The following is a 13,892-nucleotide window of genomic DNA, read 5'->3' as shown; positions in this document are numbered from 1 at the left end:
TCTCATGATTACATATGGAGCTATTTAACTACAAGGGATTCAAAGGATATTAAAGGGACATCAGTTTCTCCACAAGGTGGTGCTCCTGTGTGGCTAATAAAATTTTTTTTTATAGAGAGCTTGTGTTTTTGTTTTTGTTTTTTGTTTTTTTTTTTTTTTTAAAGAGCCATGCCTGGCTGCTGAAAGGAAAATAGCCCCACTCTTAGATCTAGTAGTAGTGCTACAGCTCACTGCTGGTAAACTGTAGTCCCTCTGTGACAGGCAGTCAGTTTGTGGTGTGGTTTAGTGGACTGAGTGGTTGATGCTGTGGATAAAAGATGACTCATCTCTGTAGTTCAAGACCTAGGCAGCTTTTGTGTGTGTTTTTGTTTTTGTTTTTGGAAAGTGAGATTTGAGAGAAGGCAAAACTCTGTTTTCTGAACTGATCATGCACTACAGGAGCCGTGTGAACAAAGGACTAGATTCTGGGACACACAAAGAGACCTTGAAAAAAAAAAGTTTTGTTTCATGGTCTCTTTGTGTATATAATGTCTTCTGCAGTTTCCACGATATGCTATGCATCCGATGAAGTGAGCTGTAGCTCACGAAAACTCATGCTCAAATAAACTGGTTAGTCGCTAAAGTGCCACAAGTACTCCTTTTCTTTTTACGAATACAGACTAACACGGCTGTTACTCTGAAACCTTTCCCTTTACAGAACATTTTTGTTAAATGTAGATTATTTGTGAATTGGAATATTAGTAACCTTCTTTTAATGCTACTGCATGTTGATTCCTGACTAAACTTCTCTAGTTCTCAGAATGCCAGCCTTCTCTGAGGTGGGAATAATGCGGCATCAGCTAACAAGAGACACCTGGCAGGGGTGTGTCTGAGCAGGGCCCTGAAGGAGATAGAGGTTGAGGAAACATTCATGAGAAGACAACAGTTATATGCCGTTGCTTACCCATGCCATTAAGCCTCTGCTGATCAAATTGGCTCAGAAAAGGGCTGGGTGGGTATTTACTAAGTAGATTACTTTCTGTGTGGCTGCAGTCCAAGCCCATGCATAACTCTCTGCACGTGTCCCATTCCATTACCACAGATGGATAAATGTGAAAGGCAGCCATCAGCCAGAAGCTCTGATCATGACATGGATGATGCATGGAATGCTGGGTTGCTGCGGAAGTATGGCTGTGCCCTCTGTGTAATGGGGGAGAGGAAGCTGGAGCAATTCACTTGTCGAGCTGAGCTGCTTAAGTAGGTCGCACGCTAGCCTAAGGAGCAGGAGTTGCAAAACGCCTAAGTCCAAGTAAAATAACTTTTTAAAAGATATGGGGAAGGGACTTGCTGTATTACCTTGGGCAAGTCAGTAGTCTGGGATAGAACTCTTGCATCTCGGCCCTTTGCACTAATTAGTAGACACATAGCTTCCCTATACTGTTGCATTAAGTCCTGGTTTTACACAAAAAGTCAAGAAATTCTGAAGTAAGGCTTCCAAAGTAACAAAGTATTGCCTCTTTGTGTGTTGTGGCATGTACTTATATCGTTCTCCTTCGCTAGGGTTGTCAAACGCTTTCTGAGGGCTTGACTACATGAACATTTAGTTTGCCGCAAGCTGGGTCTGAATCTACTCCACACTAGCCTGTAGCAGGCTGACTGTCCATGTGGACCCTGCTGACATGCTTCAATAGTTAATTAATGCACTTTGATCTACTCCACTTTCAAAGAGGACGAGATCAAAGCGCATCAACAAACTGTTAATGCACGGCAGCAAGGCCCACATGGGCAGCAGGCTAGTGCAGGGTAGATTCACATCCCGTCTTGTCATGAACTCAGGCTTGGTTTACACTAGAAAATTAGGTTATTTAACTACATTGGTCAGGGGCATGAAAAATCCACACCCTTGAGTGGCATAATTAAACTGATCTAAGTCCCCGTGTAACCAGCGCTAGGTAGATGGAAGAATTCTTCAGTCGACACAGCCGCTGCCTCTCAGGGAGGTGGATTACCTACCCAATGGTTCTGAACTATGGGTACATGTACCCCTGAGGGTACATAGAGGTCTTCCAGAGGGTACATCAACTCATCTAGATATTTGCTTAGTTTTACAACAGGCTACATAAAAAGCACTAGCCAAGTCAATACAAACTAAAATTTCAGTGACTTGTTTATACTGCTCTATATAGTATACACTGAAATATAAGTACAATATTTATATGCTAATTGATTTATAATTATATGGTAAAAATGAGAAAGTAAGCGATTTTTCAGTCGTGTGCTGTGGCACTTGTATTTTTATATCTGATTTTGTAAGCAAGTAGCTTTTTAAGTGAGGTGAAACTTGTGAGTATGCAAGACAAATCAGACTTCAGAAAGGGGATCAGTAGTCTGGAAAGGTTGAGAGCCAGTGACCTACCCGGATGGGAGAATCCCTCCCGTTGATGTAGGTAGTGTCTACGCTGAAGCACTACAGCAGCACAGCTGTACTGTAACTAAAATGTAGGGCAACTAAAATGATTAGGGGTTTGGAACGGGTCCCATATGAGGAGAGATTAAAGAGGTTAGGACTTTTCAGCTTGGAAAAGAGGAGACTAAGGGGGGATATGATAGAGGTATATAAAATCATGAGTGGTGTGGAGAAAGTGAATAAGGAAAAGTTATTTACTTGTTCCCATAATATAAGAACTAGGGGCCACCAAATGAAATTAATGGGCAGCAGGTTTAAAACAAATAAAAGGAAGTTCTTCACACAGCGCACATCAACCTGTGGAACTCCTTGCTGGAGGAGGTTGTGAAGGCTAGGACTATAACAGGGTTTAAAAGAGAACTAGATAAATTCATGGAGGTTAAGTCCATTAATGGCTATTAGTGAGGATGGGTAAAGAATGGTGTTCCTAGCCTCTGTTTGTCACAGGGTGGAGATGGATGGCAGGAGAGAGATCACTTGATCATTACGTGCTAGGTTCACTCCCTCTGGGGCACCTGGCATTGGCCACTGTCGGCAGACAGGATACTGGGCTGGATGGACCTTTGGTCTGACCAGTATGGCCATTCTTATGTTCTTATGTACCACTGTAGCATTTTAAGTGTAGATAAACCCTAAATGTTTGTGTAGACAAGCCCTAAAATGTGGTTCTACATCTTACTAGACTACTTCATGGACACTTCCCCTGCCATTCACAATTGTGTGGATAACCTCCTCTGCCTTTCACAATCACATAATATCCCTGTGGGAGGTACAATAATTTTCTGCAAAGAAAGTAATACAAGGAGATTAATATTTAAGGTTCTTTTAATACACCTGGCTATAGGGCTAACTGCACCTTAGGCCCCTTTAGTCCCCCTTGAGTGCACCTCTGAGGTGACAGGCCTGGCTTTCTGCACCTCACTCTGGGTGGAACCACATGTTCCAACCACTTTGTCTGAGTCTCTGGGCTGCAGCCCTCTTGGTTCCCAATAGTGTTAATAACACAGGCCCAGTTTGGTTCTGGCCTCCGTAATAGTTCCCCTTTGCAAGCCTGTGACCACAGTGATGCAGAAACAGCGCCATCAAAACAAAATATTAATCATACTTAATCCACGTACAAAGCTTGTAGAGCAAAGGGGAAAAACAATAAAAGCCCTATATGCATGGGTCCTACTTACACCTTAAACTTTCCTTGCTAGCTGCTGTAAGATCCCTTCAAACCAGCTAACTCCATCTCTGGCTGGGAGAAGCAGGCTGTCCTGCTCAAAGCATCTGTCTCTCTCTGACCCCTTGCTAGCTGGTCAGCTTTTGCTGGCACCCAGAGCAGTCTTTCTCCTAGCTCAGGCCAACCCCCCCTTCTTTTTCTAGGGTTTTTGTGGCTTTGATTCCAGGCTTTAGCCCTGGGAAGAGTAAACCATTCTAGCCTGGATGTGGCCAGATAGACTTTGTTCTCCATTGATGGCCCAACCATTGTTATCTTAACTCCTTTGAAGGTGTTTAACCTTAAGGTCTTATCTTTGCCATTGTTTTCATTTCCTCTGGATTTTCCCGTTGTGGCTTCCTTTGAATTAACTCAATATATTCTGGCAGGTTAATGTTGAACAGAGAACCTGAAAGGCATATGATATAAAAAATGCTATACATAACTCCCTCATTTTCACATATGGATCATTTAAAATAGGGATTTATGTTTTGCCCATAGTTCCTGGCTATGCATATCTGTAGATATAGGAGTGACTTTTACCACCCTTCAATGGGTATGGGGGAACTTGCAGGTCCTGCTTCTAGTCAATTTTCGACTTGGATTGCCCTCTTGAACCTGAATTATTACATTTTGATTAAGTGACAAAGATCTTCCCGCGGAGTAGCAAGTTTGGGCAAGGATTCCTGGCTGAGGCTGTGCTAGGGTTTAATAGTTATCAGCATTTGTTCATAGAGGACCCATTGCTAATGATGGTTGTCAGCAATGAGTCAGTTTCCTGGTGCAGGCAGACATAGAGATACTGAATCCAAGCTGAAAGGCTGTGTCTGAATAACTTTAAAGCAGATCTCCCACCATTACATTACCAGTGCTGCCACTCCATCAATGCACTAGTGTAGCTCAGCCTGTAACATTTCATAGAATCATAGAATATCAGGGTTGGAAGGGACCTCAGGAGGTCATCTAGTCCAACCCCCTGCTCAAAGCAGGACCAATCCCCAATGAATTTAGATGGCCATGACCTCTAACCCTGAGGGTCTAAGCAACATGTTGATAACAATGCTGCTGGATGATCTACATAAGTGCTCCCACAATCGCTAACAATGGTAGCGCTGCAGTGGTGGGATACTGCATATTGTTAGTAGCATAGTGTCCTGTCTTTACAAGAGCTGTAGATGATTATAGCCTGAAGCAGGGAATAGAAGCCGCCTTGCTGGTGCAAGCCAGAAATTACTTTGACACCTGTGAGATCTACATTCAGTGATTCTTGTTTTTCCTGCTATTAAGGGAATTCTCAAAAAGTTGCTGGATGTTACTGACCTTTTCTTTGCTTCCTGTCTGCTTTGAGAAACAGTGGGTAATGTAGGCCCTTGTATTGTGGACTTCTGTTCACATGTCTGTAATCACAGCTTTGTCAAACATTAAAGGCAGGAATATCCCTTCTGTGGGAGTTCTATGCTCGGTTAGAATGGAAGAGGGTGGGTTTTTCCGTTCCTTTCCAAGACCTCTTGTAGTTCTCCCCTCCCACCCACCAAGTCTGTTTTACTGCACCTGGTGGCATTCCTGTGGCATCACTCTTCCCAGATTTCTGTCTCTAGAGGCAGAGGCTCTTCTGAATTTTCCTCTGGCTTCTGCATTTTCATACAGACTTATTTTCCCCCTATTTTCTCTTTCCACTTTAGCATTGGTCTTCAGAGGAGCTCCTGGGGGGAGTGCTGGACACTCCTCTAACTCAAGGATAGATTCCCAGCCTGCTTACTTGCACTGACACTGATTGAACCAGTCACAATTGTATCTCCAAAGTTCCAGCTCCCTCGCTCTGTTCTGTGTTCTTAGCCCATGCCCCCACACCACAGCTTCTTGTGCAAAGTCTGTAGGGTTGCTTTTTTTCAGCAGCTACCTGGACTTTGAGCAGATTTTGAGCCATGGTCCTGCTTTTTTTCTAACTATTGTTCCTGCACCATGAAAGCTAACACAGGACAGATCAGTCTGAGGGAGAAGAATCATGGGGTATGTGGGGACCCCCCCCAAAGGGCCCAATGGCGGGCTCCTACTGTTCCCAGGAGGCGCCCTTGTTACAGTCCCTTCTGTGCCCCGCTTTTCCTGATGTTCATACTTGTTTGCCTGAGAGCAGGCACACTCTCCTCCAGCGAAACACTCTCACTCTTTTTGAATTAAAGGAGGATTTGCAGTTTTCTCCCTCTCTCAAGATTCCTAAGGTCCCAATGCCTTTCAGGCATCTTTGTCTCATCCTGCAGTCCCTTTGACTATCTGCTGAGTAGGAGGAAAAAACTACCAGGATGACATCTTGCACTGCCTCAGACTTGGAAAAGGCAGGAAAACCCAGTGGTTTTCCAATCATAATGGAACAGTGGATTTCCATTCAGAATGGGGAAAACTACAGGTACGGAAACTAATTGTTTTGTACATATTTAATTTTTCCATCTCCAAAATGTGGTTAATGGTTGGTCCCAGGTTATAAAAATCCTTCTAAGCTTTCCATCTGGCCCTAGTTAATCTGTCTGTAGCAGCTCTGCTGCAGGGTCACATCTGTGGATGAATTTACGGAAATGCCCTAAATATCATTCATTTTGTACTGTGGCTGCTTTAAAAAAAATTGTAGCTTTATCCTCTTGATTTCCTGAATAACTCACTAATGCAGCTCAAGAAATGTTAATCTTGTGTCCTAAATAATTCATGACTGTATTGTCTGGCTTCTCTACTAAAACTTTCTGACTCTGATCTCTGAATTAAAAAATGAAGCAAAAGAATTAAATACAGTCATTCAAATATTTGAGTTTTCTGATGTCCAAATAGCGTTTTCATCCTTGGGCCTGAATGGCTGAGTCCTACGCTGCAGCTGGGAGCATGCCTCTCAGCCTGGGTAGACAGACTCAAGCTAGCATGCTAAAAATAGCGATGTGGGTATTGTGGCACCAGAGGCAGCTCAGGCTAGCCACTCAAGTCCAAACTTGCCAGACCTGCTGGGTCTGAGGTTGGGTGGCTAGTCCATGCTGCTGCCCGTGCAGCAATGTCCACACAGCCAACTTTAGTGCTCTAGCTGGAGCAGAGCTAGCATGAGTTTGTCTACCCAGGCTGGGAGGTATGCTCCCAGCTGCTGTGTAAATACACACCTGAAAGGGCCCTTGATCTCCCTTCCCCTGCAGGCACTGAGTATACAGTTAAGCTGGGCCATGATGGTTTTGTTGGTGGTCTAGAACTGGATGAACAGAGCCATATAAGTCTGTGGGGAAACTCTATAACCTTAAACTTTAAATGTTTTACTTTGTGAGGTAAATCGTTTCAGTACAGAACAAGAAATGTTCATTTGTAGAGTTTCTCTCCTCCCCCATGCCTCAGTCGTTATATATTTTTCTTTTCACAGATGTCCTTCAAGCCCTAAGGCGGATACATATTTTCCCTTTAGTCTTCCCATTCCCTCTCTCTACCCCCTCCAAAACTGTTGTACTGACTTCTTTTATAACTATAATGTACATCCGAACTTTGCTTCTGAGTCAGCAGAAGCGGTCACTTCAGGGGAACACAGATGCTTATCCAGCAGAGCATACTGCTTCCATGATTCTCCCAGATCCATTGGCTCAGGCATGAGGGAACAGATTAAAATAATTAACTCTGATCCTCCACATATTAATGTAATCCAGTGTTATCACTGAACTGCCCCCTTGTTTTGTGTTTTAACTGATGAGCAACTAGTGATGCTTTGTGACTGGTCTAAACATGGTTGATGATGACTGCAAGAATGTTGGATTAAATCATATGAGCTAGAGCTTTCTTTCGTCATCCTTGTACTTTATTAGGTGGCTTACCAGCAGTTTCCTAGCAGATGTAATTTCCTATTACAAGCATTCTGGTGGGTTTGCTTTGCATGAGCTTTGTCAAACTACCTCCTGTTTTTTCCTTTTTAAGAACAACATTGATTATCCTTTGTTGTAATTCAGAGCCATTGAGGGGAAAGGGATAAAGCAGATGAAAATGATGGAGGATCTAAAGAGCTCCAACAGAGGTGGAGAACCTAGTGGAGTGGGAGAAGAGGGAAATGCTACTAAGGGAACATTTTTAGATATTATGTTTGAGAAGAGGTTTGTTACAAACACCAGGGATAATGATTATAAAAACAGACAAAGCAAATTAAAAATATTCTGTTCAGGTCCTTTATATCACATCCATCACTGTGGTATCTGAGCACCTTTGAATATTGGATTAAGAAACATGACTGGTATCTGTCCTGGTTCCTTCTCCATTCCTGTCCCTGGAAGTGGGGTAGGGAATTACAGATGGATTGTTTTGTGAGTACTATAAGCAGGAAATAAATTGGTATGTTGTGAAAAATGCAAAACTAATACTGGGTAAAGGGAAGGATAAACTCCAGACTGCAGAAACTGAGAAGAGAATTTAGCCCATAGTTCAGGTTATTGTCTAGCTTTCAATTCTTCTGGGTCTACTCAGACTCTGAAAACATTTAAGCTTCTTTGTTATGATCATAGATGGGTGTTATGTTTCTGTACGCTGCATTATCATGAGAATTCTATCACAATTTATGATTACAAAGAAACAAGTGATTAGTGATTTCAACAGCAAGTGCACAATACTCAAAAGTATTTGAGCAGCAGGCTGACTTTTCACTATATCTATCCAATCCAGTTGAGATATGCCAGGATAATTTTGATCTTCATCCTGAGATTTCATCTGAATAGGACAAAAGGACATTATATCTGAAACTCTTTTCTTGAACAGTGTCTGTCCGAGTTCCTCTCTAGCAGTCTTCAGGCTTGGGTGCAAAGTCTGTCTATCTGGGTTTGATAATGTTTGATTTTATTGTCTCCTTTTTGGGTAATTTTTTCTTGGTCTTTGGAAGAATGGTTGCTTCTCACCAGGCCATTGACTGAGCTTTTTTAAGTTAATGGTGAGTTCAGACTATTTAGTATTTTTCAAATTAAATATAATTTTAGAAAATAGAACTCAAGTCTTGCATTCTCTTGTCAGTCAATTATTACTCATAGCACAGTGTGTGTTTTGGAATTCTAGGTACATGCACAGTGTCTGCATATTTTAATTTCTTTCAGCTCATTGAAAATGTTAAATAAACAGCAGCTAGCAAACACCTTTATCTGGCCCTAAACCCTACTTGATGAATTTCCCTTTATCATTTCCTAAGGTTACCATATTTGAACATTCAAAAAAGAGGACACTCCACATTGGGGTGCTGTCGGCTCTGCCCCCACTCTGCCCCAGGTCCTGCCCCCTCCCCGCTCGGCCCTGCCACCGCACCCCTCCTCGCTCCCTGGCCCACTGCTGGCTTGCTGCGTCCCTCCTCAGTCCCCCACCCACCACTCGCTTCCTCCTACCTGCCACTAACCACCTCACTCCCCTGCCAGAAACCCCCATGCCCGCTCCGAGAACCCCTGCCTGCCGCTGGCTCGCCACTTGCCTCCTCACCCCTGCCCGCCGCTGGCTCGCTCGCCTCTTCAACCCCGACTGCTCGCCACTGGCCTTTTCACACCGCTTCCCCCCCTCCGTGCCCCCTGACCCGACCCTAAGAGCCAGAGGGACCTACTGGGGGGCGAGGTGGGGAGTCCCGGCGGCACTTACCTGGGGCAGCTCCTGCCAGGTCCCCTCTGGCTCCTCGGGTCGGGTGGGTGGGGCTTGCAGGCGCCGACAGCGGGCAGAGAGCCCCCAGACCTTACCCTAGGAGCCAGAGGGACCTGCTGGATGCTTCCTGGGAGCCACCGCAGGCAAGCACCGCCAGGACTCCCTACCTCACCACCCAGCAGGTCCCTCTGGCTCTTAGGGTTGGGGGGAGGGCTCTCTGCGCGCTGCCGGCATCTGCAAGCCCCGCTCTGCGGCTCTGGCAGCTCCCATCTAGGGTTACCATACATCCCTATTTTCCCCAACATTTTTAGATATTTAAAAATTCCTCCCAGATGGCAATTTAAGAGCTAAAAAGCCGGATGTGTCCGGGGAAAATATAGACATATGATAACCCTATCATTTACCCTCTCTGGTTTTGCAGTTAGTTTTTAATCCAGATGATACTTCTCACATGCAAGCCAATTTAAATGAATATTTCAAGTAAGATTTTTGTCTTGCATTTTACCAAATGTTTTAATAAAGTCCAGATATTTTGCAAAATTAGTGGAATAAGGGAATAAAGATTTTTAAAACCATGTAAAAAAGAAAAGGAGAGGTTAGTCTCTAAGGTGCCACAAGTACTCCTTTTCTTTTTGCGGATACAGACTAACACGGCTGCTAGTCTGAAACCTAAAACCATGTAGTAGTAGTTTTTTATAAACCCAAGTAGCTTATTCTCTTTATGTGTACTTACATAGCCCCTGTCATTGTAGTATTGCAGGGCCTCACAAGATGCCTGTGTCAAGGCTGAATCCCCACTCTGGCACTTGGAGTGCAGAAGGTGGGGGCCCACAAGGATTTTAAAAATTAATACTGGCCACTCCAGGCTTGTATTAAACTCCCAAGGTTACAGCTTCTCTCTGACCTTGGCTTGGTAAATGCTGCCACCACCCAAATGCAAAAAAAACCCAACCCCTTTGGACCCAGGAAGGAGCACTTGGGAATTCCTCGCTGTGGGGTACCCTCAAGCCCTTTCACTGCCTCCCACCCCGGGGGAAGAGCTATCAGCTAATCAACCAACATACACAAACCTCTTAGGACACCAAAAATCCAATCCTGTTCTTAAAAAAGGTAAATTTTATTAAAAACAAAAAGGAAAAAATACATCTGGAACTTAGGCTTTTTGCTAGATCTTAAAAAAAGGAATTACAAAAATTAAGTACCCAAAACAGCTTTCTTGGGGGTTCAGCTTAAAGGTTACAAGCAACAAAAGCATCTGGGGTTAGCACAGAGGAGATCCACAAACCAAAATAAGAAATAAACCTGATCGCATCTAGCTAAACATTCTGATCTACTTATCCATTTGAAGTTTAGATAAGTAGTTCTAGATATGATCTGATGACTTATGATCATACCTGACTTAAGGTTTACACAGCATTCCTGCTGTCCTCTGTTCCCCTCTTTCCTGGAGAGCAACAGACAAAGGGAAAGTTGTTTCCCCATTTTAAAAAGTTCTAGCCTTCCCATTGGCTCTTTTGGTCAGGTGCCCACCCCCCCCCCACCCCCCCCCCCCAGTGGTAGCCCTGTTAGTCTGTATCAGCAAAAGGAACGAGGAGGACATGTGGCACCTTAGAGACTAACAAATTTATTTGAGCATAAGCTTTCATGGCCTAAAACCTACTTCATCGGATGTATGCAGTGGAAAATACAGTAGGAAGATAGATTGTGTGTGTGTGTATATATATAAAATATACACACACGCACATACAGAAAACATGAAAAAATGGATGTTGCCATACACACTATAACGAGAGTGATCAATTATGGTGAGCTGTTATCAGCAGGAGAAAAAAACCTTTTATAGTGATAATCAGGATTGCCCATTTCCAACAGTTGATAAGAAGGTGTGAGTAACAGCAGGGGAGGAAAATAAGCATGGGGAAATAGTTTTACTTAGTTTTACTTGGTTTACACAACACATTTCCCCATGCTTATTTTCCTCCCCTACTGTTACTCGCACCTTCTTGTCAACTGTTGGAAATGGGCCATCCTGATTATCACTACAAAAGGTTTTTTTTCTCCTGCTGATAATAGCTCACCTTAAAAAACTGATCACTCTCGTTATAGTGTGTATGGCAACATCCATTTTTTCATGTTGTGTGTGTGTCTTCCTACTGTATTTTCCACTGCATGCATCTGATGAAGTGGGTTTTAGCCCACAAAAGCTTATGCTCAAATAAATTTGTTAGTCTCTAAGGTGCCACAAGTACTCCTCGTTCTTTTCACTTTTTTTTTAAAAAACCTGGGGGACTTTTTAACCCTTTACAGGGCAAGCAAGTAGAGAACAGCTACCGAGATGAACTTTATAGCTAACTGGCTGGCTGGGTGTCCATAAAAGGAAGCTACACCCCACCCCTTCATTTATCACAGCCTGTAAAGTAAAATATTATCCCATTTTGTAGATGGGGAACTAAGGCAGAGAGAACTTAAATGACTTTCCCACGGGTCCCACAAGAAGCCTGTTGCAGAGCCAGGAATTGAGCCCAGATTTACCAAGTCCCACTTCACTGCCTTAATCATAAAACCATCACCTCTCTCTTTGCTCATAGTTACATTAGTCTCTATGATGTACTTATTTTTTTCTTAACTTCCCATTACTTTTATGAAGGGAATCTTCCTGTCTAGCCCAGCTGTAAGTTCTGGGGTCCTTGGCTGACATGTGTTATGGAGGCAAGAGATTGAGGGGGGAGATGTGAACATTTGTGAGGCATCCAAACATTTTAAGTGCTTCCTTCTCACAGAAGCACCAGTCTCTTGGGTTGGTCATTAAGGAGTCTGTTGACATGCCTGGCAGAAAGGACGGAGCGGCTGTTCTTATTTTTATTCACTTTATAGGCACCTGCATTCGTTGCATATTAGAAAAGCAGTGATAGATTCATAAGGCCTAAATGACAGTTTGGGCTTATCAAAATGGATGTGTATTTTTCTTTTACTTCCATTGTAACCCCTGCAGTACAGTCCCTCCCACACTTGTGGCATTACAGTACACCTGAGCACAGTTACTGTGTGGACTGAGTGCTTTCACTAATACAGGAGGCTCATTCTTGCTATTGTTCTTGGTATCACTAATGGTCTTGAGTACAACACTCAATGCTTTAGGATTCAGAAATGAGTTACTAGAGACACATTGTGTCCTTCCTTATATAGTCTGGGGCATGATTGGTGTTGCTTCCAGCAGAGGAAAGGATGAGAATTTAATGGCAGCTTGCTTGTACAGCCTCCCTCTCTGATGTGGCAGTGTGCAGGTGTTGCTTTTGTCAACCTTTGCAGTTGTAAGCCAGATTTGGGTGCACTCAGAATGAATTTGTGTGATGGGTGAAGAACATAAGGAGAGTTTGGATGTGGAGCATAGCGGGGCAGTAAACAAAGTAAGCATGGAAAGAGACAGAAGTAGGACAAGGAACTTGAACTCATAGATGTTAGGGGAGGTATCACTCCTGTACGTACTGTTTGTGAGAGGTGATGTGAAATTCTGCCTCCAAGAAGGAAGAAGGGGTGTAAGTATTTGAAGTGAGAAATTACTTGGAACAAATTTGGGAAGGTTACTAAGTTTCAGGTTTGGGGAGCAAGTGATGATGGGATTGTGTAGGGAAACTTGCTGCTGATCAAGCAGAATGTAAGTGGAGAACTGAAGATACTCGAGAGAAGGGGTCTGAATGGAAGTGGAGGAATAATGAGTTGTGTAAAGTTCCGTATTGCAACACTGGCCAAATGTTCTTGGAAAATTTAAAAATGACTTTCGGTGGGGAGAAACAATCCAATTTTGTGTTTTGTTTCAAAATCTTTAAGTCAAGTGCCACGTGGCTAACATCAGGGTTTTTTCTCTGTTCCTTTTAAAATCTCATTTGTTGTCATACCCACCTGAGGTTTTCCTTTGCCTTTAGAAATAACTTCCTCTTGCAGCTTCTCTCTCAAAGTGAACTTCTTCAATAATAATAAAAGACTTGGCCAGTGGTTCTTGGATGGTTGTCTGGTCAACCGGGAGCCCACAAAGCTGCTCCTGCTCCAATGGGGAAGAGTCTTTCAGTCTTCATACGCTGACATTTCCTACTAATTGGAGTACAGTAGCAAACTTTTAGGATGTCTAGAGTTTTTTACCTAACTAAATAAAAAACTAGGCAACTCTTTGCCCTTTGTGTGGCTGCTTTTGGTTGTTTTTATGGTTTAATTTAAATTGTTGTCAAATCTGTGAAGGATGCCAAAATTGAAGGAGTAACAAACAAGGATGGAACTCCTTTACAAACTAGTGGGACAGATTTTGAGCAGTGGGGGCTGCAGGTGACAGGTTTAGTATTAATACATATAAAGCCTCTATGCCCCTAAACAAGCAGTATAGCGCACACATAAAATGGGAGAGTGGAGAGGAAACCAAGCTTTTTCACCCCCCTTTTTCACCCATTTTGTTAAAGCAAGTTAACTTTAATTTTTTCTGGTTACTGATGTCCTACATTTTATTCATATAACTAAGCACTATATTAGTTCTAGAGAAAGGTGGGATCCAAGGAGCAGTTCTGTCTTAAAAAATGGTCCCACTTTCTGAAAACTCCACTTGGACAAGGCAATTCTTGTAGCTCAATCTGAAACATAGAAGAGAGA

General features: G+C 43.1%; 1 protein-coding gene across 8 annotated transcripts in view; it reads left to right on the top strand.

The window, feature by feature from the left end:
• Positions 1 to 13,892, top strand: part of BCL2L13 (BCL2 like 13) — a 119,951-nt gene that overhangs the window by 70,754 nt on the left and 35,305 nt on the right. The gene's annotated exons all lie outside the window — the stretch shown is intronic.

Source organism: Chelonia mydas, chromosome 1, assembly GCF_015237465.2.
Source record: "Chelonia mydas isolate rCheMyd1 chromosome 1, rCheMyd1.pri.v2, whole genome shotgun sequence".
In the NCBI taxonomy this organism is placed as follows: Eukaryota; Metazoa; Chordata; order Testudines; family Cheloniidae; genus Chelonia; species Chelonia mydas.
This window is presented reverse-complemented; position numbering and strand designations above follow the sequence as displayed.